Source organism: Pinus tabuliformis, chromosome X, assembly GCF_031772625.1.
Source record: "Pinus tabuliformis cultivar Carrire ecotype Pingquan chromosome X, CPIR1, whole genome shotgun sequence".
In the NCBI taxonomy this organism is placed as follows: Eukaryota; Viridiplantae; Streptophyta; class Pinopsida; order Pinales; family Pinaceae; genus Pinus; species Pinus tabuliformis.
Genome location: NC_142308.1, coordinates 1,248,270,866 through 1,248,296,855, shown reverse-complemented (window position 1 = coordinate 1,248,296,855; position 25,990 = coordinate 1,248,270,866). Strand labels below are relative to the sequence as shown.

At 40.8% G+C, this 25,990-nt stretch overlaps 1 pseudogene across 1 annotated transcript in view; it reads right to left on the bottom strand.

Annotated features, from left to right (window-relative positions):
• Positions 1 to 25,990, bottom strand: part of LOC149144498 (uncharacterized) — a 221,162-nt pseudogene that overhangs the window by 44,727 nt on the left and 150,445 nt on the right. The window contains exon 3 of the transcript XR_016264705.1: positions 18,889 to 19,019. The product of XR_016264705.1 is annotated as an uncharacterized LOC149144498 (transcript). The remainder of the gene's footprint in view (positions 1 to 18,888; positions 19,020 to 25,990) is intronic.

Here is a 25,990-nt window from a genome sequence, read left to right as displayed (position 1 = left end):
TAGAATTTTTTTGTTCTATTTAGTTTTAATTTTAAATATTTTTTATTGTTTTGATTTTCTTTTTTTTAATTTTTAATTTTTAATTTGGGTCTTATTAGACAAATTTAAAGGGGGATGCCCAGAAGTACCCTTTTTGAAGAGGGACGCCCAGACGCATCCTTTTTGGGGAGTCTAGACTCCCACACTGAAGGGGGACGCCCAGACGCACCCTTTTTCGGGTGTCTAGACTCCCACACAAGGGAAACGCACCCCCTTGCATCTCCCCGAGACTCCCGAGAAAGGGTGTGTGGGGAAATGCACCCCCTTGCATCTCCCCGAGACTCCCCAGAAAGGGTGCGTGGTGAAACGCACCCCAAGAGACTCCCCGTCCCAGGTGCGAGGGGTGGGAGGGGTGCGTGCACCCGACCCTGGGGGACGCGTACCCGTGGAACATTGCATCTGATGCTACCCCAAATCAATACTCCCTTTTAGCGAGGATTGTGTTCTAGTAATGCTCCATACTTAGCATCACTCTAATTATATAGCACCAGTACCTGTGCTCATGCTAGGTATCCCCGCCCAACATCCTCTACATTGTTGCAACCTGTACTGTTGCCCATGGCTCTGCCACTGCCACTGCTGCATCCATACGGTATCTCCCTCTGCATCCGTGTTTGTTGTTGGTCCTTTCTCCCAACACTGCATCTGCACTGCAACCCCCTCTCATCATGTTGCATCATGCTACTGCCAACTACTACTGCATTGCAACTCAGTTATCGAGAAGTAAGTTACTGATCCACCCAACTACTGACATCCATGTCAGGCTAGAAACACTCTCGATGTTGCTGCAAGAACTCCCTGCCTCTCGCACCGCTGCAAACCTCTCTTTACCATCCTGCACTGTTGCAACCTCCTTTGTGCTTCTTGCACTGTTGCAACCTACTAGCTCTGCGATGCCAGGGGCTGCTGCACTGTAGCACTCTCTGTCGCTTCATCCGCATACGTTTCTACTGACATCCACCAGTCCTACTACTCTCTCTTCGGGGCACCCGTAGAAAGGTATAATCCAAGAAGTTGGATACCTCAAAGATCCTGCCCCTCATCGCCTGTAGTCCTCCTGACTATAGCTCGATGCCTCCCCACCTCTTCTCTAGAGGTACATGAGCACTCATGGCACAATCGTCATCCTCCTCTACCTCATTTTCCGCCTTCGCTGGCGCTGCCTTAGAGTCAGACGCCTCTCCTTTAGTCTTCTTCCTCGGACACTGGTTCGCATAATGACCCAGTTCCCCACAGTTGAAGCACTTGACCTTGGAGAGGTCCTTTTTCTTCCTCTTCTCCTGCTTCCCCGCAGATGCCAAAGCTGCATCCTCTTCCTCTTCCTTCTTGATCTGGACTCCTTTGCTGCTACTTCCCGTCTTGCTCAGCCGTCTGATCTCTTCTTGGCAAAGAGCCGCCCACAATTCTTCCCAATCTGGAAGATTTGCCCTGCCCAGAATGCTCTGGATGAATGTCTCCCACTCCTTGGGGACTGCGTTTAGAGCGGTCCTTACCATCAACTCCTAATCCAGCATGGCTCCTATGGAAGTCAGTTGGTCCCGGATCTCCTTCAATCTACTGAGGAAGTAATCTATCTGCTCCCCCTTTTGCATCTGGTATGACCGCAGTTGATTCTCAAGTAACATCTTCCTCTGCACGGAAGTATGCTGGTACAATGTCTTCAAGGTGTCCCACATTTCCTTTGTCGTATCCTTCTCAGCAATATGTTGGACCACATGATCCTTGACCCCATCAAGGATGATGCATTTCGCCTTGGCCATTGCCTCCTCGTACTTCTCATTATCAGCCAAGTCAACTGGGATAGCCACTGTTCTCAAGGCGAAGGCCTTGATGCGATGTCTATCTAGAATGGACAGGATCCTGGCCTTCCATACCACAAAATTGGACACCCTGTCCAACGAGTCCTGATCCCTCAGTCCATTCATGGCCATCTCCGCTCTTCTCCTGGACTCCCTCTGAGTCTCGACTTCCCTCCTGGAAGTTCTCTCCTAGAATCCCTCTTAGTCTCGATTTCCCTCCTGGAAATCCTCCTGCCAACTGTCAAACTGCTCCTCTGTGATCCTCTTTTCAACTGCAAAACTCGCATCTGGATTTCATGGCTAGAAATCCCTCAAGGCAGTGGCTCCCTCTACCTTGGTTCTATTCCGTTAGGTACTGTTCTGTTTCAACAGCAACAGCACCCCACCAGCTTCCCAATCCACAATCTGCCCACAGCTCCATAGGCCCCAGCAGCTGAAGAAACTGAGCCTCTTAGCTCTGCGCAATCTCGGCAAGGTTGAATTGCTCCTCTGGCCAGTTACGTCAAGCCTACCTCGCTGAGTAGGACGACGTGGCTCTTCGTGAGCCTCTTCTACCTTCCTCTGCCTCTGCGCTGGCCCTCTCTCTAGCTCGAAATGATGACGTAGGCCCTCTGCATCACTCCTCTATAACTTTCTACTTAAGAAGAGCTTCTGTCTCTCAGGACAATTGTTTCTACTGCAAATTTCCTGATTTAGCAGGTGCCTTCAGCTCTCCTATGATCTACAACACTCCGATACCATGTTGGAATTTCTAAGTCTAATACGTTAGAAATTCTTCCTGCATTATTTGATTTGGGGTAGCATCGGATGTACTCTAGCCATGAAAATTGGTGGAGAGGCTAAAGCACATGAGATCTCCAAGACCCAGAAATGGTTTCGGCACATTCTAACTAGTTTGGGAGATATTAAAATAATTAATATTTTTAATGGATTTCCTATGTCTAAACTTAGGAAAAATAAAATATTAATGGGTATTAATATAAAACTAGGTTAGAAGGTTCCAAAAGTCATGGATCAAGCCAAATCTAATCTTAGTCGTTGATTAGAGATGTAATCTCAGTCGTTGAAGAACCAACAGGAAAAGTATAAGAGGAGGCTTGAGAGTCAATTGGAGAACACACTAGAGTGATCAGTGATTCGATTTACTAGAGCGGGGTTGCTAAGTAAAGTCGAATCAGTGATCAGCAGAGAGGGGCAGTGAGTACTGGACAGAGAGGTAGAGATAACGCTGAGAGACCAGCGCAGAGGCAGAGAAGCAGACGCAGAAGCCAGAGAAGGCCACGCAGAGCCCAGCAGAGACAGCGAAGAGGCCAGAGGGCCTGCATCATCCACGGCGCACGCAAAGGACAGCAGGAGTGACACAGAGGATCCCAGAGGTTGCGCAGTGCCTCAAAGGGCTAATGCAGAGGGTTCTGAGGCTGACGCAAAGGCCATGAGGGTTGACGCAGTGCTTCAGTGTTGCTGGAGAGGGTTTCGTGGGGTAGGTTTCGTGGAGATGTCAATAATGTAAAGCAAAATTTAAAAAGAAGAATGATAGTACATTTAACAAATTTTATAGTCTACGACATACCTTGAGTTGTTCTTTAACAAACCTTGTAGGCCATTAATGCTTGAAGGGCTTCTTTTGCACTAGAATTCCTTTCATGCTTCAAGTCTATCCTTTGAAGTCTTTTTCATAGCCTTTGAGCATTCAATAAGCTTTCCTAACCAGCGAAAATATAAAGAAAAGATTATTAGCTTACAATACAAACACATTTTGATATGAGAAAGAAACCAAACAAAAAGAGCAGACAAGGAATAAGATACTTATCTTTTGGTAAAAATGGTGAAGGCTCCCTCTAAATCCAATCTTTGAGGGATACCTACAAATTATCAAAAATTCAAAAATGTTCTAACAAGACATGTTAGACCTATAAAGGAAAACAATTTAAAATTTGAAATAGAAGACCAAGAGGGATACGTGAGAGAGAGAGGACTTAATAATATAATTCCTTGACTTTTGATTCTTCTTTAGCCTTGTTCTTCTTAGATGGAGCATCATCGGTAACATTTGCTTGATCCCTATCTCCCTTCTTATTCCTTGGATTCTCAGGACAATGACCTTTGTAATGACCTAACTTATGGCAATTGTAACCAATGTTGCACGAAGCGGGAGCGAAGCGGAAGCGTTTTTTGGAAGCGGGGACGCCGAAGCGTCATTTTCCAAAAATCTAGGAAGCGAAGCGTCCGCAGAAGCGTCTGCTATATATATATATATATATATATATATATATATTATAGTTTTTTGCATTTATACTCAAAACAAACATCCCAAATACCAAATTAATTGTAGAAGACATGAAAACATGCATATTTTTGCATAAATCAAGATAGATATGGCATCCATGATTCCATTGTAGTTACTAGTATGTACAACAATCATCTATATTCTAGCTATTACAAACATACATCAAATTTTTAAGCATATTATAAAACATAAAACATTTAAGCATATTATAAAACATAAAACATAGAGCATATTATGATTTATCTAGCAAGTGAGCAACTGTCAACATTTGTCATGTCCAAAATTCAAATAATAATGTTTACAAAATATGTCACTTTGTCATCGCCAAGCCAAAAAGGTTCAAAATTCAAATTCACAAGTCTACAAGTCTAATGAGTAATCTATGACAAAAAGTAGTAGATTGTGAATATATCTACTAATCTCTCCTCCTTCCACCACGAATAGAACGTGGTGGCGGGCCTCCACGTGGTGGCAATGAAGAAGATGGTGCCTGTGGAAGTCGTGGCACTGAAACTGATGAAGAAGAACCCCCTGCTGTTGGTGTTGAACCATGGAACCTAGGAATCAAGGGACCAGATGGGGGTGGGGGTGGTGGCATATCAACACGGTCATCATCATCCTAGAATCGCTCAAAAAATTCATGCAAAAAAAAAAAAAACACTAGTTAACAAAAAAATTAAAAACATGAATTAGAGAAATGCTTTATAAGGGAAAATTGGAAAATTCATACCACAATGGACATACCTGGATAAGAGCATCCTCTAATTGCTCTAATCGCAACACTTCATCCTCCAAATTGGGCTCCTCTGGATTCTTGTCCCAAATCAACAAGTCTTTATTAGACTTTGCATCTTCACAGTAATGGGACAACAATAGCAAGTTGTAATGAACATAAACCAAGCTCTCTGCCCGGTCTAAATTCAACCTGTTCCTTTTAACACTGTGGATGAAAGAATAAGAGCTCCAACACCTCTCTGCAGAAGAAGTGTTTACCACCTGTGATAGCACCCGCAATGCCAAACTCTGTAGAAGTGGAGTACCCCCTCCATGCATGTTCCACCACTCAAGAGCAGAAAAAGTCTCTCGATCTTTAATTGCATGCATGCTCCCAAATGGACCAGTGTTGAGCGTATAGTTGCTCACCTGTCTCCGTACCAATGCAGCCTCCTCCTCATCAGGGATTAATTTACTCAATGCAGCCATATATTTTTTGTGAACCTCTTGATCTTGGTGTGGTTTTCTCCTGCTTCCCCCCCCAGGTGCTGGTGTTGAAAGCCATGATGGATGATAGTATTTAGGTGTCAAAACATATGCTAATGCATGCAATGGAACATTTAGCATTTCCCATCGGTTTTCCACCTCTACACGAATATAATTGTACAAGGTGGTATCTCTAGGCTCAACAATGTCTTTAATCTGCCCCAACATGCTATCCATTTGCTCATACACCTCCCCAATTACTGGTCGATCTGAATCTGCAAACTTGATCATGTAATAAATTGGTTTGGTGAATTGCAAAACATATTTAACCTGTCCCCAAAAGTAACTGTCAAGAACAGTGTCCTTGACTGCATTAGCACCATCTATGTCAGTGTTAATTTCATCCCATGTTTCAGCACACACCAGATTAGTTAAAGCTTGTCTCACCTTCACTAGCCACCTAAAGGTGAGGTAATAACTAGCAAATCTTGTCTTTGCAATTTTAAGTAATTGCAACTTGGAGTAAGTGCCATAGAAGTAGTTTACCCTTGTATGCCCTGTGATGAATTTAATGAGCTGCTTCCCTCTCCTGTAAACCTCAGCAATCCACCCACATTCTTTGTGTTTCACAATATCATGCATCAAAAGGTTCAATGTGTGAACCAGGCACCCAGACCAAAAGATGTGTGGATGAGTACGCTCAATAATTTTTCCTGCTGCATTATCTGTGATCACTTGAACCACATTATTCGGACCAACATCTTTGATTGATTTCAATAGGAGATCTGCAATGTTTTGTGCAGATGCAGTGATGGAGGAGGAGTCATGACATGCAATAAACACTGCACCACTAGAAGAAACACCAAGAACATTTATCAAAAGTTGGTTTCTAATATTTGTCCACCCATCTGATACAATGGATACCCCAGAATCTACCCACTCATTTGTAAAACGTGTCAAAGCTCTTTGAACCTTAGCTTTTTCTCTTTCTAATAACACTATTCTAGCTTTCTCATAGTTGGGGGCCTTGTATCCTTTTGGGGCTTCATTGATGGCCTTTACCATTTCATGCCAATAGGGAGAGCGAAGCACATTGAATGGTACACCGCAAGCACAAAGAAAACGGACTATCTTTCCATCCACATCATCCCTCCCAGCAACATTAAGGAAATCCCCTATTGTTCTTCTACCTCCAGAGCTTGCAGAAGTACCATGAGGAGATGAGCAACTACCAAATTTAGAGGTTGCACTTGATTCAGAATGAGTTTTTTGTTTCTTGTTTTTTTGTTGTGCAGCCATCTCTATTTGGATGTATTTTCTTCTTTCTTCAGTTGAAATGTTTGGGCAAATTTGTACCCCCACAGGACCCTTTTTTTCATCACTGTCCAGCACCCCACAAAGATGCCTCCTCAGACGGGTATATGAACCACAATATGGTTTTCCTCCATGACAACCATGAGGGCACACAAATTTGTAAGATCCACCACCCTTTCCCCCATCAAGTTTGGTCACATAGTTCCACAAGGGTGTTGATGTAGCTTTCCCATCTTGTGTTTCAGTGTCCCCTTCAGGTTCATCCCCTTCCTCTTCAAACCCTTCCTCCTCATCATTCATTGGGTCACTCCTATTAGGACCATCACCACTGTCCTCTTCTGTTTCTTCCCTTCTATTCCTATTCACCTTTGCCATCATTAAAACCAAGAGTGGAATGATACATAGAAGCCAAAAGAACACCATCTTGGAATATGGATATAGGTGGTGGACAACCTGTAAATAAAGGAGCAAGTAGAAACAATGGGAAAGAGTAGGAGAGGGAGGAGAAAAATACAAAAAAATTGTCAAAAAAACAAGGGAGTTTGGGGTTTGAACTTACCTCTTTAGCTCTTGTAGATGAAGTCCTCCAAGCTCCTCCTCCTTCTCCTAGCTCCTCCTTCTTCACTCCTCCAAGCTCTCCTCTCTTCTCCTCTCCTTTCCTCTCTTCTCTTCTCCTCTCCTCTCTTCTCTTCTCCAACTCTCATAAACTCAAAGTGAGAAAATGAGGAATGAATGGGGGCTTTATTCTTTTCATTCCTCACCTTAACCTCACTCTAACCTCACCCTAACCCACCCCCTTAATGTTGAGTTAACATAACTTAAAAAAAAAATTAAAAAAAGAGTGTTTTTTTTCCCTTGCGCGTGCCCTTTTTGGCCGAAGCGTACGGAAGCGTGCGCGAAGCGGCCACTTCCTACTCCGAAGCGCCGCGCTTCTGAGGCTCGAAGCGCCGTACGAAGCGCGCTTCGGAGGCATGGAAGCGACGCTTCCGGCCGGCGCTTCGGAAATTCCAGGAAGCGGCTTAAAAAGCCGAAGCGCCGCTTCCGATGAAGCTTCCTAGGCGCTTCCGTACGGGACGCGCTTCGGAGCTTCGAACCGGGGGGGCGCTTCGTGCAACACTGATTGTAACATTCAATCTTGCATAGGTCAATTTTCTTATTTGGTCCTTTGAACTTCTTGAAGGTTCCCTTCTTCTTGTGATGAGCACAATAGGCATTTGATGTGTTTTCTTCTTCATCCTCCTTGTTGTTTACCAACGATACTCGAGCTTCTTCTTCACTACATGCATTCCACATTTGTTCAAATATTGGAATATCCTTCCAAGTATTAAGTCCTGATGCAAAAGCACTCCAAGATTTTGGTAGTCCTAGAAGAGCAGTGATTACGAGCTCCTTTTTGTTGAAGAATCTAGGGAAAATGTGTGAAGTGAAATTCTTCGTTACTTGATAACAATTTGTGGAGTCTTTTTACTTTTCTTATTAGCTTAATCTTCTTCTTATTATTATTAATGCATGTGTTTTTACTTCATCAAACTGCTACCAAAACATAAGAACAAGAACACAAGATGTTGGCTCTCTGCCAGGGCCAAAACCTCTCTTCTCTTGAGAGGAAAACCCTTTCGTGAATTTCTCTTATTGAAGCTTCTATTGATCAATGCCAAACCCTAGACCCTTGACTAGGATATCCTCCAAGCACAAGTCAAGTCCTCTCCTCTTTTCTGCACTTTGTTCCTCGGCACATAGGCTTCCTCCTTCCGGCACTTTGCTCCCCAACACTTTGTCCTTCTTCTTTGTTTCTTGTCTAGAGATAGACCTTCCTTGAGTGAGCCTTCTAGATGAGGTGTTCCTCTTCTATCCCTTGCTCAATTAGACTTCTTCTTTGACCAAGTGAGATCCTTCTTGATGTATGGGTGTATGATTGTACTGTTGTTCTGCTGCCTTAGTTTTCTTATGTGTGGAGGGTACCCTTAGTGAATTAGGGTCCTTTCACCTTCGCTAGAGAGATAGGCTCCTTCACTAGGCTTGGGAGTCCTTGTAGGCTTGATTTCTCACCCAAACAATGGACTGTTCACTAGTTGTTGTTATGCCGCAGACATACCCTCACTGCACCTCGCACATGTGACTGTTTCTAGCCCTAGAAATAGTCCCTTATACTTCGGTCTTCTTCTTTCTTACTTCACTTGATGTCCTTCCCTCTTCGCTTGGATAGAAGGCCTAGTAGGCCTAGTTTGAAGCCCAAACAATGATGGATGAGCAACCTTAAAGTTGTTGCTGTAGTGACCGCAGTCAGCCCTTCAATTCCTCGCATGTGTGGCTGCAGCTTACCCTAAAACAGTCCTTTATTCTTCGGTTATCTTTCCTCCTTCTTCGCTGCTCTAGAGGCTCCCTTAAACTTGACTTTTCCACCTTTCACTTGGCTGCACTTGCTCGTTGATTTCAGAGATGATCTTCGCTATCTTTGGAGGAGTGGACAGCCTCTATATATAGAGAACTATCCCTCCTTTAGGCTGACTAGCTGTCCTTAGGACAACTTGACTATTTCTTCATTATTTTCTTTGTTTTGCTTCTTGAGGAGGACGTTGCTGCATGGAGAGGACTTGCACTTGTCTTGGAGGTATTCCTTTGACCTTTATATTATTTTATACATAGTGTAACATGCCCTCAAAGGGTCTTACATAAATACATTGACTCTTGACTTCCTAGAAGCACTTAAACATGTGCTTGACCTAATTCAATGAGCAAGAAACTCATTGACAAATAATTTCTCTTTTCTTGAATAAATACAAAAGTCAAACTTACATTTATGAAGATCGAACCTAGTTACACTTCCTTCAACACTCCCTCTTAACTAGGGAGGTATTCATACAACATTACAAGGTATTTGGCTATTATCAATCTTGAAGAATTCACATAAGAGAAACCGGATTTGCAATCGATCTGTTATAGCATCATACCCATCAAATTATCATAGTGCAAAGCCTTGACTAACAGCTCCATCTCTTCATGAGATCATGAGCTACAATGCTGGTGAGACCAATGATTTATAGACACCTTCATCATTGTCTCTCAAGGTACATACCTACCCGGGTGTTCTCTGAGTATGACCTTCTAGGACTATTCTTATCTTGTGTTCCCAACCCTCAAAGAATATCGGTCCTCTTGCCTACTCTTGTCTTGGATGCCCTACACATCTTCAAAGAGTATCGGATGCCAAATGATTACCTAATCCTCCCATTCTTTCTTCCCAAGTGAAGACAAGAATGTTGTGTCTATCTTGTGTCTACATTTCCATTCATGGCCTTCATCTAGATTTACGGCTGTTAGTCCTTGTCTAGTGCATGAACCATGAAATGGAAAACACAATTGTCACTCCTTTGTAATCAGGGGTGATCCAAAACTCCCTCTTGATCAGGGACCTGTCTGAGCTCCCTCTTAACTAGGTAATCTTTCATTCATCAACAGCTTCTTCTTCATGGGTCCTTCAGCTGGTTGGTGTCCTTCCTTTCTTTGATGTCATGAATTCTTTGTTTGAACTTCATCAAGGTAGGGCACCATCCATCAATCACTTTCCTTCCTGGTTTCTCATGTCATTGTTTTCTTCGTCGAAAGTGGCTTTCTTGTCATCTTCGCTACTCCTTTGTCATCTTGTCCATGCTTCGAAATACTCTTCTCATGGATGCTTCGTTGTACTTGCTTGTTTACATGCTTCGACCTAGTAGCCCATCATGACTTCATCTTGATATTGCTTCAACATTGCTTTTTGCTGGATGGTATCTTCATCACGACATCTTCGTAGAGTAGAACCAGTTATCTGCACCTTTTATATCTCCAAGGCCTTCATAGCTGTCAAGGGTCCTTCCTTCCTTTGTCAGAGTTGTCATGCCTGCTTTCGGGAGATATCTTCAAAGTATCTTGTCAGATAGTGATTCTTGGTGATCATGGTGTTCTTCGCTTGCTTGATCTCTTTCTTCATTTGCTTCTTTATTAGATAGATAGGTCAACCATCTTATGCTTCTTGTGAGAGCATTTCTTCCTTGCTTGTTTCCTGGACTAGTCAGCATTTCTTCTTGCTTCGTAGTTAGCAACTTTATAGTCCTTATGTGAGCATATTGTTTTGTTGACCTTCATTGCATTGTACTACATGCCATCAAGCATGTCATTGGTGAAAGAGATTCTTTCCTACTTGATCATGTTATAAAACTATTCCCATGACTCAATAATATACAGATGATAACATGACTAAACCTTGACGCATACATGCCTCATCTTGATTCTCCTTTGATCATCTTATCTTCATTTGGTTGTCGTTGGTGTGGCCCGTCTTGCTTCATCCTGTCATGCCTGCATATCATCCTTTTCTTGAATCCCATGAATGAGATTCCCAATAAGACATCTGCTTTGGCTCATGAACCTTCTTTTGAAGATTCCATCATAGGATCTTAAAGACCCTTGCCTAGCAAATGTTTTCTTTCTTTTGATGATGGAGGTCTTCTAAGATTCTTAATCATAATCAATTTTTCCTTCATTGTGGATGAGGTCCTATACTAGGTATGCTTCTTCTACATGAATATCTTGAGCCATATCTGCCATGCTCCTATATTCTAGAAGATATTTCTATCCATGCATTTTTATTCTCATTATAGATGCTACATCTTCATGAGTATCTAGAACTCTATGTACATCATGCTTCTAGATTCTAGAGGATGTTTCTAGCCATGTAATTTTATTCTATTATTACATGCTCCTATCCTACTCAAAACCTTGAAAGAAGAAAAGAGATTGACCTAGTCATAGTACAGATCTAAAGGATCTTCCTTCTTTTGCTTCTTTTCATCTTATTTCACCTCTTGAGTTATGTGAGCTTCTTCCCTCTTCCTTTTGTTGTTGTTGTCCTTCTTAAGCTTAGGACAATTCCTTTTGTAGTGTACATATTCTTGGCATCCAAAACATTGGATTTTGGACATGTCTTTGATGTTTGTTCTTCATGGACCAAATTTATCAAATTTACCCTTTCTCCTGGCCATGGTAGCAAATGCTTGCTCCTTTGATCCCACCTCTTCTTTTGCATTAAGTCTGGTTTCCTCTGTCCTGCATAGAGACCAAATTTCACTAAGAGTGGTTCCTTCCTTCTTGGCATATATGCTTGATGTGAAGTTGCCCCAATCCTCAGGTACTGCATTCCACTGTGGAGTGTAGGGAGTTGTCCACTCTCTTTTGATACCTTCCTTCGCGCAGAAATCTGTGAAGTCTTTATCCGTGTATTCTCCACCATTATCTGAACGTAGTACCTTGATATTTTTCCTTGTCATGTTTTCTAAAAGAGCCTTGAACTCTCAAAACTGATCAAAGACGTTACCCTTGGTCTTTAAGAAGTAGATCTAGGTTTTTCTTGAATGGTCATCGATAAAGGTGACGAAATACTCGCCACCGCTAAGAGCTCTGGTGGACATAAGGCCGCAAATATCTGTGTATCAATCCCAACATGCCATTGGCTCTGCTATCACTTCTGGGAAACGCTGCTTTTGCATACTTCCCAAGTACACATCCTCAACATAGATCATCATGCTCGGTGCTAAGAGTTGGAACTCTTGTTACAGTCTCCCTAAGCATATTAAGTGCTCCATGGTGCAAGTGTCCCATCCTCCTGTGCCATGGTTCGTTCAGCTCCTTCCTATTGTTGCTATCACTGCCTATCAGTGCCATTGGAGAATCAATGTACAATCTATATAGCATGTTGCTTCGAACTCCAATCTATCTCACCTTCTTCCAGGTGGGATGCTTGACATATACTTTCCTTCCCACAAAGTACACATCGTATCCCTTGTCCTCTGGGACACTGAAATTAGGTTCATACCCAATCCTGGCACATGCAATACATTCGTGGCGCTAATGTTGGTTCCTGCTTCCATATGAAAATCTATGGTGCCTCTCCGTACTGGAGTACACTTAGTTCTATTGCCCATAGTGATATGGAAGTCCATTTGCTCCTCTTCATAGCTCGAGAAATATTCCCTTAATCCAGTCATGTGAGCCGAAGCTCCGCTATCTTGATTATCCATAATTTCATGTGCTATTTTTCCTTCCCAACACTGAATTCGCAGCTGCAAAAAATACACGTCCTGCTCTATGTGGAAACTGTTGCACTGCTCCCTCTGCCTCTGACAAAACTCGATCAGGGAAATTTTATCCTATGTCGACTCACTCAGAAAATTAATTTTCCACAAAAATTTGCCCACCTAGCAAATGCAATGTGCAACCTCTCTGGTTTCGAACAGTTGCCTACACAATGCTTTCGAAATCCTTCTTTCATCTGCAACCGAGCTCTTCCTGCTTTACTAGTGCTCTGATACCATGTGAAAATTTGATGATCCTGAATCCTACTACAGCAACTAATAATATTTCTCCTATTTGTTAAATTACTTAAACAAATTATTTGCAGTTTTCTACAGCAAATATCGAACTACATACACTGCAACCTTCACAAAGAAAATTTTGTGGAAAGTAAAAACAAGAAAAATACTAGCACATATATAATCAATGACAGTTATTTTTGGACAATTGTCCCCAGAAAAACCCAATGTGGGAAAATCGATGCAGTAGATGAGGGTTTCTTTTATTAATATTTAGCAATAATTTATGTACAAAATATGGATAGACAAAACAGAGGAAGAATCGCTGAGATAAATTTACTGATCAATTTCTCACATTCCACAGTGCTTTTCTGACCATGAAGAGGACCTCCTACCCTTTCGCTGCCCTTTCTGTGTCACTCTCTGCATAGTGACTGCATATGGCCTTCGTCACTCCTCTGCATCGATGTTTTGTGTCCCTCCTTTGTGCTGCCCCTTCCAAATTTGTCCTACACTCTCAGATTATGTTGATGCCTTCTCTCTCCCACCTGCAACTCACTCTCTAACTCGATTTTCTCTTGCCGAACTTCAGCCACTGAGAAAATAGATCTGCTTGAGAAACTGAGTATCTGTCCTAGTGTGTTCTCCATCAACCCATTGACTTCTTCTTATAATCTTTTGTTGGAGTACCAACGGCCAAGATTAAATCATAATCGATGGCTAAGATTAACTAGAAATCAATCCATGTCTTCTTCTCGAATATTCTCACAATGACTTAATTAATACCCTTTAAGTAACCAGATTTCCTAAGTTTAGACTTACGAACTATTAAAAAAAGTTAATTATTTTAATTAAGTCGTCCCTAGGTGGAATTTTCTTAAATGATTTATGGGTTTTGGAGAATACATCTATTCTTGCCTCTCCACAAAATTCTGTGGCTAGAACACATCTGATGCTACAAAAATCAACACCCTTTGGGTCTCGAAACCACTTCCCACAAATCATTCTTTGTAATGGATTCATATTCGTCAACCATAGCATCCTTTCATACTTGTTCTTTCACCGCTTCCTCAAAAGTTTGTAGTTCATCCTGTATAATGTTGCTCATTGCTACAACATATCCCTAATATCTGCATGCCTTCTTACTTTCCCTAGAGGTTCCTCTTGCAGTAGCATGTCTCTCATCATCCTGTAAGGTGTCACGAAGCCATAATGGTCTCTTCCTAGTGGGAGGATCACACAGAGGGGGATCCAAGGGGTCCATAGTTTCCAAGGAATCATCAGCAAGATCAAGCTTTGGCTCAGGCATGGGAGACTCTTCTTGTACATCCATTGCATCATCCTTTTTCCCAACATTGGAAAGGGGAGGAGTGTCCCTTGCTTTCCTAAGAGTAACATCTTCATCAAATGTCACATCCATGCTAAACTCTATATTCCTTGGACCAAGTACATATATTCTATATGCTTTATAATTTTCACAGTAACCCACAAAAGTACCTTTCTTTCCTAGCCAAGATATGCCTGAGCCAACGGGAGAAGAACCACCAATATTACCCATCTACATAGATATGCCCAGCTAATAAGGAAAGACTCTAAATGCCCTTTATTTCTTCCCCTCAAAGAGGCTCAGGTAAGGGAGGGATAACCAACCTTTCGCTACGGGAAAGGTCTTTCCTCAAACTAAGAGAGTTAGTCCCATAGACTGATCTTCCTCATACTAAGCAAGCTCCCAGCTTGTTCCTCTTGTCCTTTGGCACATGAAAGTAAACAGGGCAGCCAAAGATCCTTAAGTGTCCAACATCAAGCTTTACACCTATGAAAACTTCTTCAGGAGTCCTGTCACCCAAGGCTTGATGAGGAGTCCTCTTTTGAACACAGACAGTAGTGTTAGTAGCTTCTCCCTATAGAAACTTCGACAACTTTTGATCATACAACATAGATCTAGCTACTTCCATGATAGTCTTGTTCTTCCTTTCAGCTACATCATTTTTCTCAAGGTTATAAGGTACAATAGTCTCCTTCTTGATTCCTGCTTTCTTGCAAAAGTAAATGAATTCATTTGAAATGAATTCTCGTCCATTGTCAGACCTAAAAATTTTGATCTTCTTCCCTATTTGATTCTCCACCAGGGCCTTGAAGTCCCTAAACATGTCAAATGCTTGGTCCTTGTTCTTTAAGAAGAAAATCCATGTCTTACAGGGAAAGTCATCCACAAAGATTATATAGTACAAGTAGCCACCCAGAGAAGTCACTGGCATAAGTCCACACAAATCAGAATGTATAAGTTAAAGTATTCCATTATCTTGCTTCTACTAGCAGGGAATGGTCTCCTTACATGTTTTCCACTAGCACATCCTTGACAAACACCGTCATGATCTACACAAATCTCAGGCATCCCAGAAACCATCTTTCTCACACGAGGCAAGAATTTGTAGTGAAGGTGTGCAAATCTACGATTCCATAGCTCACATTTATGATTACTATAATGGACCAATGCTAGGATCGGTCTTCCATTAAATTTGTAAAGGCCTTCAATTCTTGATCCCAAAGTAAATGCATCCCTCAAGCTAGACTTCATTGACCAAGTAAGAACCTTTCCATTTATAAAAGAAACTTTCATTCCTTTTTCCTCCAAGGTAGATATAGACACAAGATTCTTTTTCAATCCCAGTACCTATAGAACATCTTGTAGAAGTATAGTTTGACCATAATCCAAAAGAAATGAAACGGAACCAAAACCCTTTACAAGATAAGTAGAATTGTCCCCAAGAATGATCTTCAAATTGGTCTTCCTCTCAACCAGTTTTGTGAGGACTTCACAACAACCAGTGAAGTGTCCAGAAGCTCCATTATCTACCAACCAACTATCAAAAGAATCTGGAGGAGAGGAACTAGAAAGAGCATAAATATGAAATTATTCAGATTGAGTTGTAGATGTAGTCGCATTATTATAATACCTTGATCTCTTTTGAGGATAGTGGCCTTCTTCACAAGTAGCAGGAGCATCTCTTCTTCTTCTAATGTTGAATATGTTGTTGTTGAAGCCACGGTTGTTGTAGTAAGACCTAGGAGCATTTTCGTTTTCCAAACAGTCTTGGGCAAAGTGACCATGCTTGTGGCATTTGAAACATTGAAATTTTGATATGTCCCCTTTAGATCTTCTAATGGAGTTTTTGAATGTTGGTGCAAGCTCTCTTGAATTAGATGGTCCTCCTATTCCTTTCCTCTTCTTGTCTTGGCCCTTGGGCAACAAATGCAGTAGGTTCTCCTTCTTCATGCTTTTGTATTATCCCTCTAGAAATCATCTTGGACTCATCTTGAGTGCATTTGCCTAAGAGCTCATAAAATGTGGGAAACTTGCCATTGTTGCTAATGTTTGTAATAAATGTTTTCAAAATCACAAGAAGACCTCCAAGGGCGATTAGTACCAACTCTCTATCAGATGTGATCTCTCCAACATACAAAAGTTGATCCTTGAGTTGAGATATCCTCATGAAGTATGATTGTATGGTCTCTCCCTTGTTAATCTTGATGTCCTTGATTTGATTCTTCAATGAAAGAATATGGATCAAGTTGTTGACTTCATACATCCCCACCAACTTATCATACATTTCCTTAGACTTCTTCAATTTCAAAACATAAATGATCAAATGATCTCTCAAAGAATCAATAATAATTTTCTTAGCTTTGACCTCAACTTTCTTGTACTTGGACTTCATAGCAGCAGAAGCATTTTCCGAAGGTTCAAGTACCTTGCCTTCAACATATTCCACAATATCATTCTCCTCCAAAGTCAAATCAACCGTAGCTCTCCAAACAGCATAGTTTGATGAGTTATTAAGCCCCTCCTCAATCTTGAAGTATGAGGTAATCATCTTGACCAAGTCAAACGATCTTCAACAGTGGATAAGATATCTTCAAAAGGTGATTGCTCTAGTCTCCTTGGGATTGTCTTCACCTTAGCTCTGATACCACGTTAAATTTCCCAATGTTCTATGTTGTAACAATCAGTTTAACAATTTCTTCTTTCAGTAGCAACTACTTTTCCAATTCAATTTCAATCACCCAATAACAGTAAGCAATTGTAGATAGAATAGTAAACCATATGCACAATAGAAGACAGCCAAGATCAAATGAGACACAGAGATTTAGGTCAAAGACTAGGGAAAAACCCCACAAGGGGGAAAATCCAACCAGATTCTTCTTCTATTAGATGTTCATCAAATGTTCAGCAGAGAGATACATAGTCCAAGAACATCAACAATTAGTCAATAGTCAAAGCCTTTACTTTCAAGTCAACTAATCCAATATCCAATCAAATATGAGCAATATAGTCAAACAATAATTCTGCAATTTTCCATCTATGTCACAGTTAAAGTCAACAGCAGTCGATGCAGCCCTAACCAGTCCAAAGTCAACAGTCAAATTAGATCCAAACAGTTCGGTCAAAGAAGCAACAAACTCGGCCTTCCTTGCTTGGTCAAACCCAGTCAAAACAGTCCACAAATCTGCCTCAGAAATCAGTCAAAGTCAAAGTCAACCCTGCAGAAACCCTAGCTGTACATCTGCGGTCAACACTGGTCAAAGTGCCCAGAAAATTTCGGTCTTCTCTCTCCTAAATTTGGCCTCCAAGAACAGACCCAAAAACCAAGTCAAATCAAGTCCAATCATCCAAAGTCAATGCTGGTCAAAGGTCCCAAAACAGAAGTCAAATTCAGTCAACAGATTTTTCTCTCTCCTCTTCGCACGTGTGAGCTCAGACCCTGCAATTGCAGACCAGATCGAACAAATGAAGAAATGAATGTGTGATGTGATGCCTCCAAGTGATGTCAAGCATGGTCTATTTAAATGTGGTCTAGGAGGACGAATTTTTCCTTTAGGCCGACTTGTACTTTTTGAGGTGACATGGACCAGCATTAAAAATAATATTTTCCTATGTGCAAATTAAATTTTTCCAACAGCAAGTGGGGTCTCCTTAGGGTTTGCTGGGCTTCTCCAAGGAGGGAATTTCTCCCTCAGCTGCCCATCTTCAACAAGGGGGTTTTGGTCCAAATCCTTGGATCTAAAGAAGAGGAAACTAAGTCTATTCAAGAAGGACTGAGACAAAGGCTACTGGCCCTAGACAGTACACAGGCAACCAGAAAAATCAGGAAAAAAAAAAAAAAAAAATTCAGTTTTTTGGGCCCATGCAAGTGTGTGCCTGGAATGGGAATGCAGCTGTTGACCCCTTTATCTGCATTGGCCAGTGCAAGAAATGACCTGTTTATCTGTTTTTGACCCAATGCACTTGTTCTCATGTTTAGTTCCAAGGCTTGGGCGGTTCAATAACCATTCCATCCATCAATGAAGATTTGATAGGCAATGTTAGAGCAAAGTAAACAGATTTCTGTTATATACTGATTAAGTCGTTCCACTTACAAAGAATGCATGGCATAAGTATGTCAATCTGTTGGTAACTCGCAAATTTTCAAAACTATGGTTTCAATTAGGTTATATAAAAGTAGAAACACAAAATAGTGTACTAGTAAGGCCTGAGAAAGCAAGTCCCCTTTAGGTGCAAGTTTCTGGTATATCAGCAAACATCAAGCAGCAAAGCTAGTTGCATGTAACCAGAATGATCATATGTGATGGCCTTGTTTTATTTTACAGATGGTTGATGGAACATTTTGGTAAATATGGTATCCATCCCATTTTTACCCAGAAGACACTGAATAAATCACTGTTTTATTTCAATTTCCTCTAATGGGAAAGATAGTGATGTATCATTACATGTCTGACATGAGTTTATTTTTCCTAGGTTGCTTGTTTGCTGCATGGTACGATTTGACCAACACCTTGACCAGAAAGAAAGCAACTTATATTCAATATTGGCCACCACTAAAACAATAAGCATAACAATTACCTGCAAGCCCAGGGAGGGCGAGTTGACAGCCCAACACTCAAATCAACATCAGCATTCCGACTTGCATTAGGTTTATCTTTTGCTCCCAAATTCTTGATACCCTTTACTTCACCTTTTGGACCATATTTCTCCTAAAATAACACATCAATTCAATCCATCAGTTGGCAACCTTTAAAAGATGAACAAATTACTGTTGACACTTGGAACTACAGATGCTCTTGGTAATGCCATTCTAAGTCAACCAATTTGCACCTTCCAACAAAATGAGAATAAGATTTATTCTACATAGAATAAGATAATATTCATTCCGAAATCAGCTTTTTCAGAGAAGTTATAGACTCTTGTGAATGGCGCCAAGGTGGATATGCTGGATATCCTTGCCTATGTAGGGAGGGGCAATATTTTCAATAACAGTGTGGCGCAATGATGCATGATTCTTGTTATATTATTTATTGTTCAGCAACAAAATACAAGCATACATTTTACAAATTAAAAAAAAAGATGCTAAACCCGATCAATTGTACTTGTTCATTGCAGTACAATTGAAAGTCAACAAATTTAGTTTAACAAATGCCAGAAGAACTCAGAACATTGATCTAGACTAGTTATATTACTAGAAAATAATTGGCTTAAAATCAAAATCTTCTTTTATTAAAAAAACGTGTTCAGGACAAAACAAGGAATGTGCAAAGAAGGAATAGGGATATTTCCATTCAAGGTATGGGGAAATAAGGAATTTGCAATCATTCATAGCTATTGACAGAAAAAGTTATGAAACACAAACTATCTAATTCTCTAATAATGCTAAATAACAAACGAATAGCAAAAATTATTTGAGCTTTATTTTTGGATGTGAAAGCACCGGAAAGATTCAGAGAATTTAAAAACCTCTGTCCAGAGACAGAATACTAAGGAATTTTATATATGATCATAATATGTTTAATTTAACACTAGCATAAATCCATGTTAACCCTGGATCTACCAAGCATTGAGACAGATCAAAAAACTCAGGGTACACCTATAGATCCTATTTTGATCCCTTTCAGCAGTTAATAGGTCCCGGGTTGACATGTATCTCTGCTAGTGTTTATAATTATTGTTTAAAATTTTAAATATGGCAAGTCAAAGAAATAAGAGGCCGGCTTCTTTATTCCATTTTATTTAACACTATACACACACACACAAAAACGCATGTCCATCTCCCCCACCTGAATGATAGAGCACCCTGCTTCTCTCAGCACAAATATATGGGGTCCAAATAGCTGAAAGAAGTAGATATTCAAATTTTATAAGCATAGTTTCACAGGAACTTAGAGTAGACATACTAGTAAGTTACATAAGGGAAAATCCCATAGTGGACTGTGAGACTTCAAATATTGTACGATAAAGAGGGAGAAGCAAGAATATTGGAGCAGATTAGTTGAGTAGTAGATCTGCAGTTGAGTTCTGGTTTTGAATTTATACTTTACCTTCAATCAAGTTCACTATGAAAAAAAAAAATCGATCTGTAGAAAACGGCATATGGCTTGTAAGGGCATTAAACTTCTACAAATACTTTGCAAAAACAACTTTTCTATTTTGTTTGGAGTAACAAAGATCCAGATTTTTCTGATCTCAGTCCTACATGTATAGCATGCTGTGGCAGTGTACAAAATTCTATTTCTTGAATATTTGCTTTTCCAAATAGAATAATAACTTGCTTGAGGTGTTGATGGGCATCACCTTTTAATAAGCCCCTTCTTCAGTAAGCCTGCTACTGGCATTACAGAAACCGTGATTAAAGATAGGAAGAGAGGATGTCCCCTTGTGATTCCTCTAGGAAAGCTAAAGAAATTCTTCACCATGCCATTCCTATGGATAAACAGAATTCTATTGAGAAGTTATCACTAAAGAGTTATCAAAAAACATGTTCCGGATCCTGATGGTGCCACCCTTTCCTGGGAGGCATCAAAACCTCTGTCAAGTCGCCTCCCACATACTTTTGGTCCCCCAACGAATGCTTCATCCACAGCAAAGGTTTTGACCCTTTTCATAGTAAAAGGTAGGAATGATAACCTTCTGCATGCCCTTGGGATTTCTCCAGTAGCTATATCGTCTTCTCCAATGAAAGAATTACTGCCCGCTAAAATGGTTCTATCCAAGGAGGCACATGGAATTTTGCTTGTTCTCATGAAGGTAATGTTCATCTAGATAAGGAGACACAGTCAGACTCTTGTGCAGATCTCCGTGTTCCATGGGGATGCGTCCCCCAGGGTAGGGGGTGCACTCCCCACGTTTCTCATGCTCCCAGGACAGGGGGATGTCTGGGGAAACATTTCCCCAAGTCTCCTTTTGCTGGAACTCGGGGAAACATTTCCTCAATGTGGGGAATGCATTTCGCCAAAAGTGGTGCTTGTGGGTGTTCCCCCTCAAAAAGGGTTGGGTTTTCCCCTTTAAAGGGGGACGACTGGGTGTCCTCCCTAAATTCTGCTTAAAAACAATAATTTATGAATCAGGTAGTGTTAATTTTAGGTATGTTCTATGCTTAGAGCAATTTATTTCAATATTCATAGTTAGCTCAATATCTTTTTCAGATTAGCAATCACATCAGCATTAAAGTAACCTGCAGATAGAACATAAACATAAATCGCAGAAGACAAGCCAAGACAAGAGGACACAGGATGTGGCACTAGCCAGGGACAAACCCCAATGTGGGGAAACCCTTGATCAATTCTTCTTCTATGTTCTTCAATAGTTCAGCAAAGAGAGAGAGAGGATAGTACATTTACAACAGAAGTCAACACTTTGACTTTCTATATCTACATGAGATCAGTTGAAGACATGCTGCTTCAACTGATTCTCCAAGGTGACTTCTTCACCTATCATAGTGCTGCATCTCGTCCACTTGCTGTACCTCACCATGCTGCACCATGCTGCACTTATCATCACAGTGCTCGACCTAATGACCATACTATGCACTTCATGTTGCTGCTCCTGTCACTGTGCTGCTCCAATCATTGAGCTGCTCTTATCACAGATCTGCACCTAATGTTGTACTCATCGCTGATCTGCACTCAATGCTGCACCATCACTGATCTGTACTCAATGACTGCTATGCTGCACTTCATCATCAGTTGCACCACTGTCTTGCTGTCACCTACATGCTGCATACGGCAATACTGTAGCTCTGTCATGGAACAACCTTAGCTGCTTGCTATGGCTTGCAGCCTAGCAAAGCAGCTAGCTGTAGCAAGAGATTCTTCCAACAGATCTCATGAACCCTTTATACATACCCAGACATAATCTTGTTACAACGCTGTTTGCTATACTTGACTTTGCTGTCAGCACTTTGATTCACCAACCAAGTAAACAGTCCTAGGAACAAATCATGTCCAAACATATATGCTGCCACCTACAGCATCTTGCTGTAATACAATAACTCTTGCTGCAGTTTTAGATCCACTTTCCTTGCTGTGTCTAAGGGTCCTTTCATACATAGATAAGGGCTCCTTCAATTAAGGTTTTCCTCCTATATTTGCTGCAGCCAGGATGTCCTCCATTAGGACTGTGACAAAGGGCAACACTAGCCCTCCTTTGACAGTGGATGAGGGCATACCGGAACGCATCTTAAACTTTTGTTTGGACAGCGGTTTAATGGACAATTTGACAACTGCTAGGAACCTTGTTAGCAGTGGCTTGAACCTCCTTCTTGGACTGCTGTTAGGGCAGATAGGAGCCTCATCAAACTGCGGATTAGGGCTCCTAGATTGGGCTACGTATTAGTGCCTCTTGACTGCGGATTAAATCCCTTCCTTGGACAGCATATAACTCTCTTCCTTGACTATGTGTGCATCTCTCCCTTAACTGCATCTAGGGCACCAGATTGTGACACTTGGTTGGACTGTGGTTAGAGCTTGTCAAGCCTTTCTCTTTACAGCAAATACATGCCTCCTTTTGGTGCCTATGAAACCCTCATTGACTGCGGTCTAGGAGTCTTCTTTCTCTGCGGATATGACCCCTTCAGGACAACGTTAGGTTGCTTAACATATAGGCCTCTCCTTGAAGCGTAATGGAATCATGTTTCACCTTCTTGACAACATTATAGAGTATCTTCCTTAGGGAATTAGGGCATCATGAGGCTTCTTCCTTTTACTGCTGATTAGGGCATCAATAGGCCAGCGACACTCCCTCTAGATCTCATCTTCATCAAACCCAAAAACAGGATAAAGAGAGATCACAAGAGTGAGTGTGTGTCAAATGACTTAAAGGCCTCTTCTATTTATACTAAAACGTAGAGCACAAGAGGGGGTTATTGGGTTGCTGGCAGACCTTGATGAATTGTCCCATAACACAAATAAATTCATATCTCCATGAATACTTATCGGAATCGGATGATCTTTAGATCAATCCTACACCTCTCGATGAGAGGGATCCAAGAAAAATATCAACTTCCATTAATAAGATGACCCACATGGAGTTTGACCCTAATTGCCAATTTTAACAGGTAGCCTAATATTCAAACCTAAGGTCCTACTAATGCTATATAATTGATCATAATGCTAAATTCTTAAAGTACATAAGTTTCTAACATTACCATTAATTGTTTCAGGATGTTTGGGAGCGGTTCCAACCTCAATGGATTTCATATGGAGAAAGTAGAATTCTAGATCCCACTCAAAATCTAGCAGACTGAACAGATTTCAAGATTTCAAAATTGGTGGGGATTGCAACATTTCCGTTGGGTTCTATCACTTATGAGGGTATTGAACTGGCATTTAATCAAGAGCACCAAGCCTTCTATGTACCTCAATGTTGGTGGCATTGATTGTTGAACTTTTGTCATAACTCTAGTAAAAATGTACCCATCACATAAGCCAAATCTCAATTTGATATATTCAGCTTTTTCTATCCCATTTTAATGCTTAGAGGTTGATATTGATGATGAGGATCCCAATATAGGCAATGATTTTAATGATATGTAGGTATTTGTTTCAACATAATTTTTTTGGACTACAGAAGCCATCTAGAGCCTATTTGTTGATGTATTTTTGGTCCAAATATGGATTACACTCTGTGCTATTTTACTTATATGCACCCTTACTTGCTATACATATGATAAACTTTGCATATTTGTGTATAATGGTTTGGATTCATATGGATGAACATGAATATTTATGTATTTTTTCCAAAATTTGAATATTTACGTATTTTTTAGTCAATCGATTTTTTGGTTCAATTTTTTGCAATTCCCGGTTTTGGCATCAACCTATTCGATGACTGGTCTGGTTCCGATCCAGTGGTTCATTGTCCATTGTTCATTTTCAGTTTCAACTTTTGAGTCTTGACTCTAGAGACTGATCACCTCAAACCAAGCCTTTGACTCATCACTCTTTTCAATTTCTGAGCTTCACTTTAGTATCTACTATTTTGCTTAGTACTAATAAAATTCTAGAATAATGAATAATTAAAATAAATCAATGCAGATTCTAGAATGATGAATGATGAATTTAAATCAATGTAGATTCTCGAATGATGAATGTAAATAAATGTATACAGTATTTTTACTATTTTTATTTCATTGAAGCATTTATGATGTATGAATCAATGTAATTCCTTACTTAATTTGAATTTGAATCATGTTTATATATATAAAAACGCACACACCATGGCACCCCCCATCCCCCCTGGATGTCCCTAAAATTTTGGTGTTCTCCCAAACATGCCCCTGTGTGTCCCCTTGTCAAAGACATTTGGTGGAGCAACGGCAAATATACCCTTGTACCTCTTACCCTGTTACCCACCAAAATGGGTAACCCAATAGGAGAATTTTTTTCTCCTATTCATGATAGTTAGTCAGTCAGACATACAACCAACAGCCCCTAAAATCCACCACTAGTTGATGATATGCCCCATATCTCCACCAATTGCATTAGCCATTTGCTTCTTAGCCATCTGACATCAACACATGGACAAAGGTGGGCTTCCACTCAAAAGGCACTTTGGTCATTTTGCAATCGGGTGCTTATACTTGTTTGTTTTTCAGCATTTGATATAGATTATGGGGTGTTAATCTTTCATCCTAGTCCAGTGGGACCTTCCTTAATGGCCCAATGGGTATAGGACGGGCACTACTTGGGAAGCCCCAATTGAGATAGCGTAGTTACATCTATCCTTATGTCATACTTAACAGTTTCCATCTCACATTATAAGTCCTTACCTCACCTCCATTCTGCAAGTTCAACATGTCATGCATTCTTTGGGATTTGGCACCCATATGTCCACATACCTAGGTAGGGCCCGGAAACATTGCCCTATGAGGATGCAGCTAAAAAAACAGAAAGACCATATTATGGCCACAGCAAAATTAAAAAAAAAAAGAAAAATCAAAATGCAAAAGATGGTCAAGGACATAAAAATTAGCATATGAGCAAAAGCCTAGCATGAGCTCTACCTCACGAGTCACTCATTATCGCCATCACTCGGTTCTTGAGCACATGTTGGTCCATTTAAACAAAAGAAGGAACCCTTGCATGTCCCCACCCCAATGAGCGATAAACTAACTCATCATTAAGGGGTAATACAACCGCCACATCATTCAAAGCAAGCTCTAACCGTTGAACTATGAGTAATAATACAAAGAAAAATCAAGAATAAGTAGGAGTGCACAAGAGGGGTGGAAAAACAAAGGCCAAGTTGGTAAGTCGTGCATCCATGAATGCTCCCTCTTCACATCTATACACTCAAGGTGCGAAAACCCCCATCAGTCAGTCCCTTTGACCACAGCACTTGGCCATGAGGTCTTACCCCCTCCATTATCATCATTATTATTCACTAACACCTATTGATCGATGAGTAGACTGAGGAAATGTTACTTCCCCTTAGGGGCTGGAAACACCTAATAGGGTTGACCTTTAGCCACTCCTACCTAGGGCGAAAACACCATTTCAAGTTCAAGGTCTAGATTTTCGAAGGGGGTCCTTATTTGAAGTATTAAATATCCCATGACAACCAAGTTCGGTTCACTTAGATGCAATAATGATCCTTGTCCCTAATAACTAGTTATTTTCACTAGAATACTTGTTGTGGTTATCGGGTGGTTCAACAACCCAAGTCTTGGGCACCT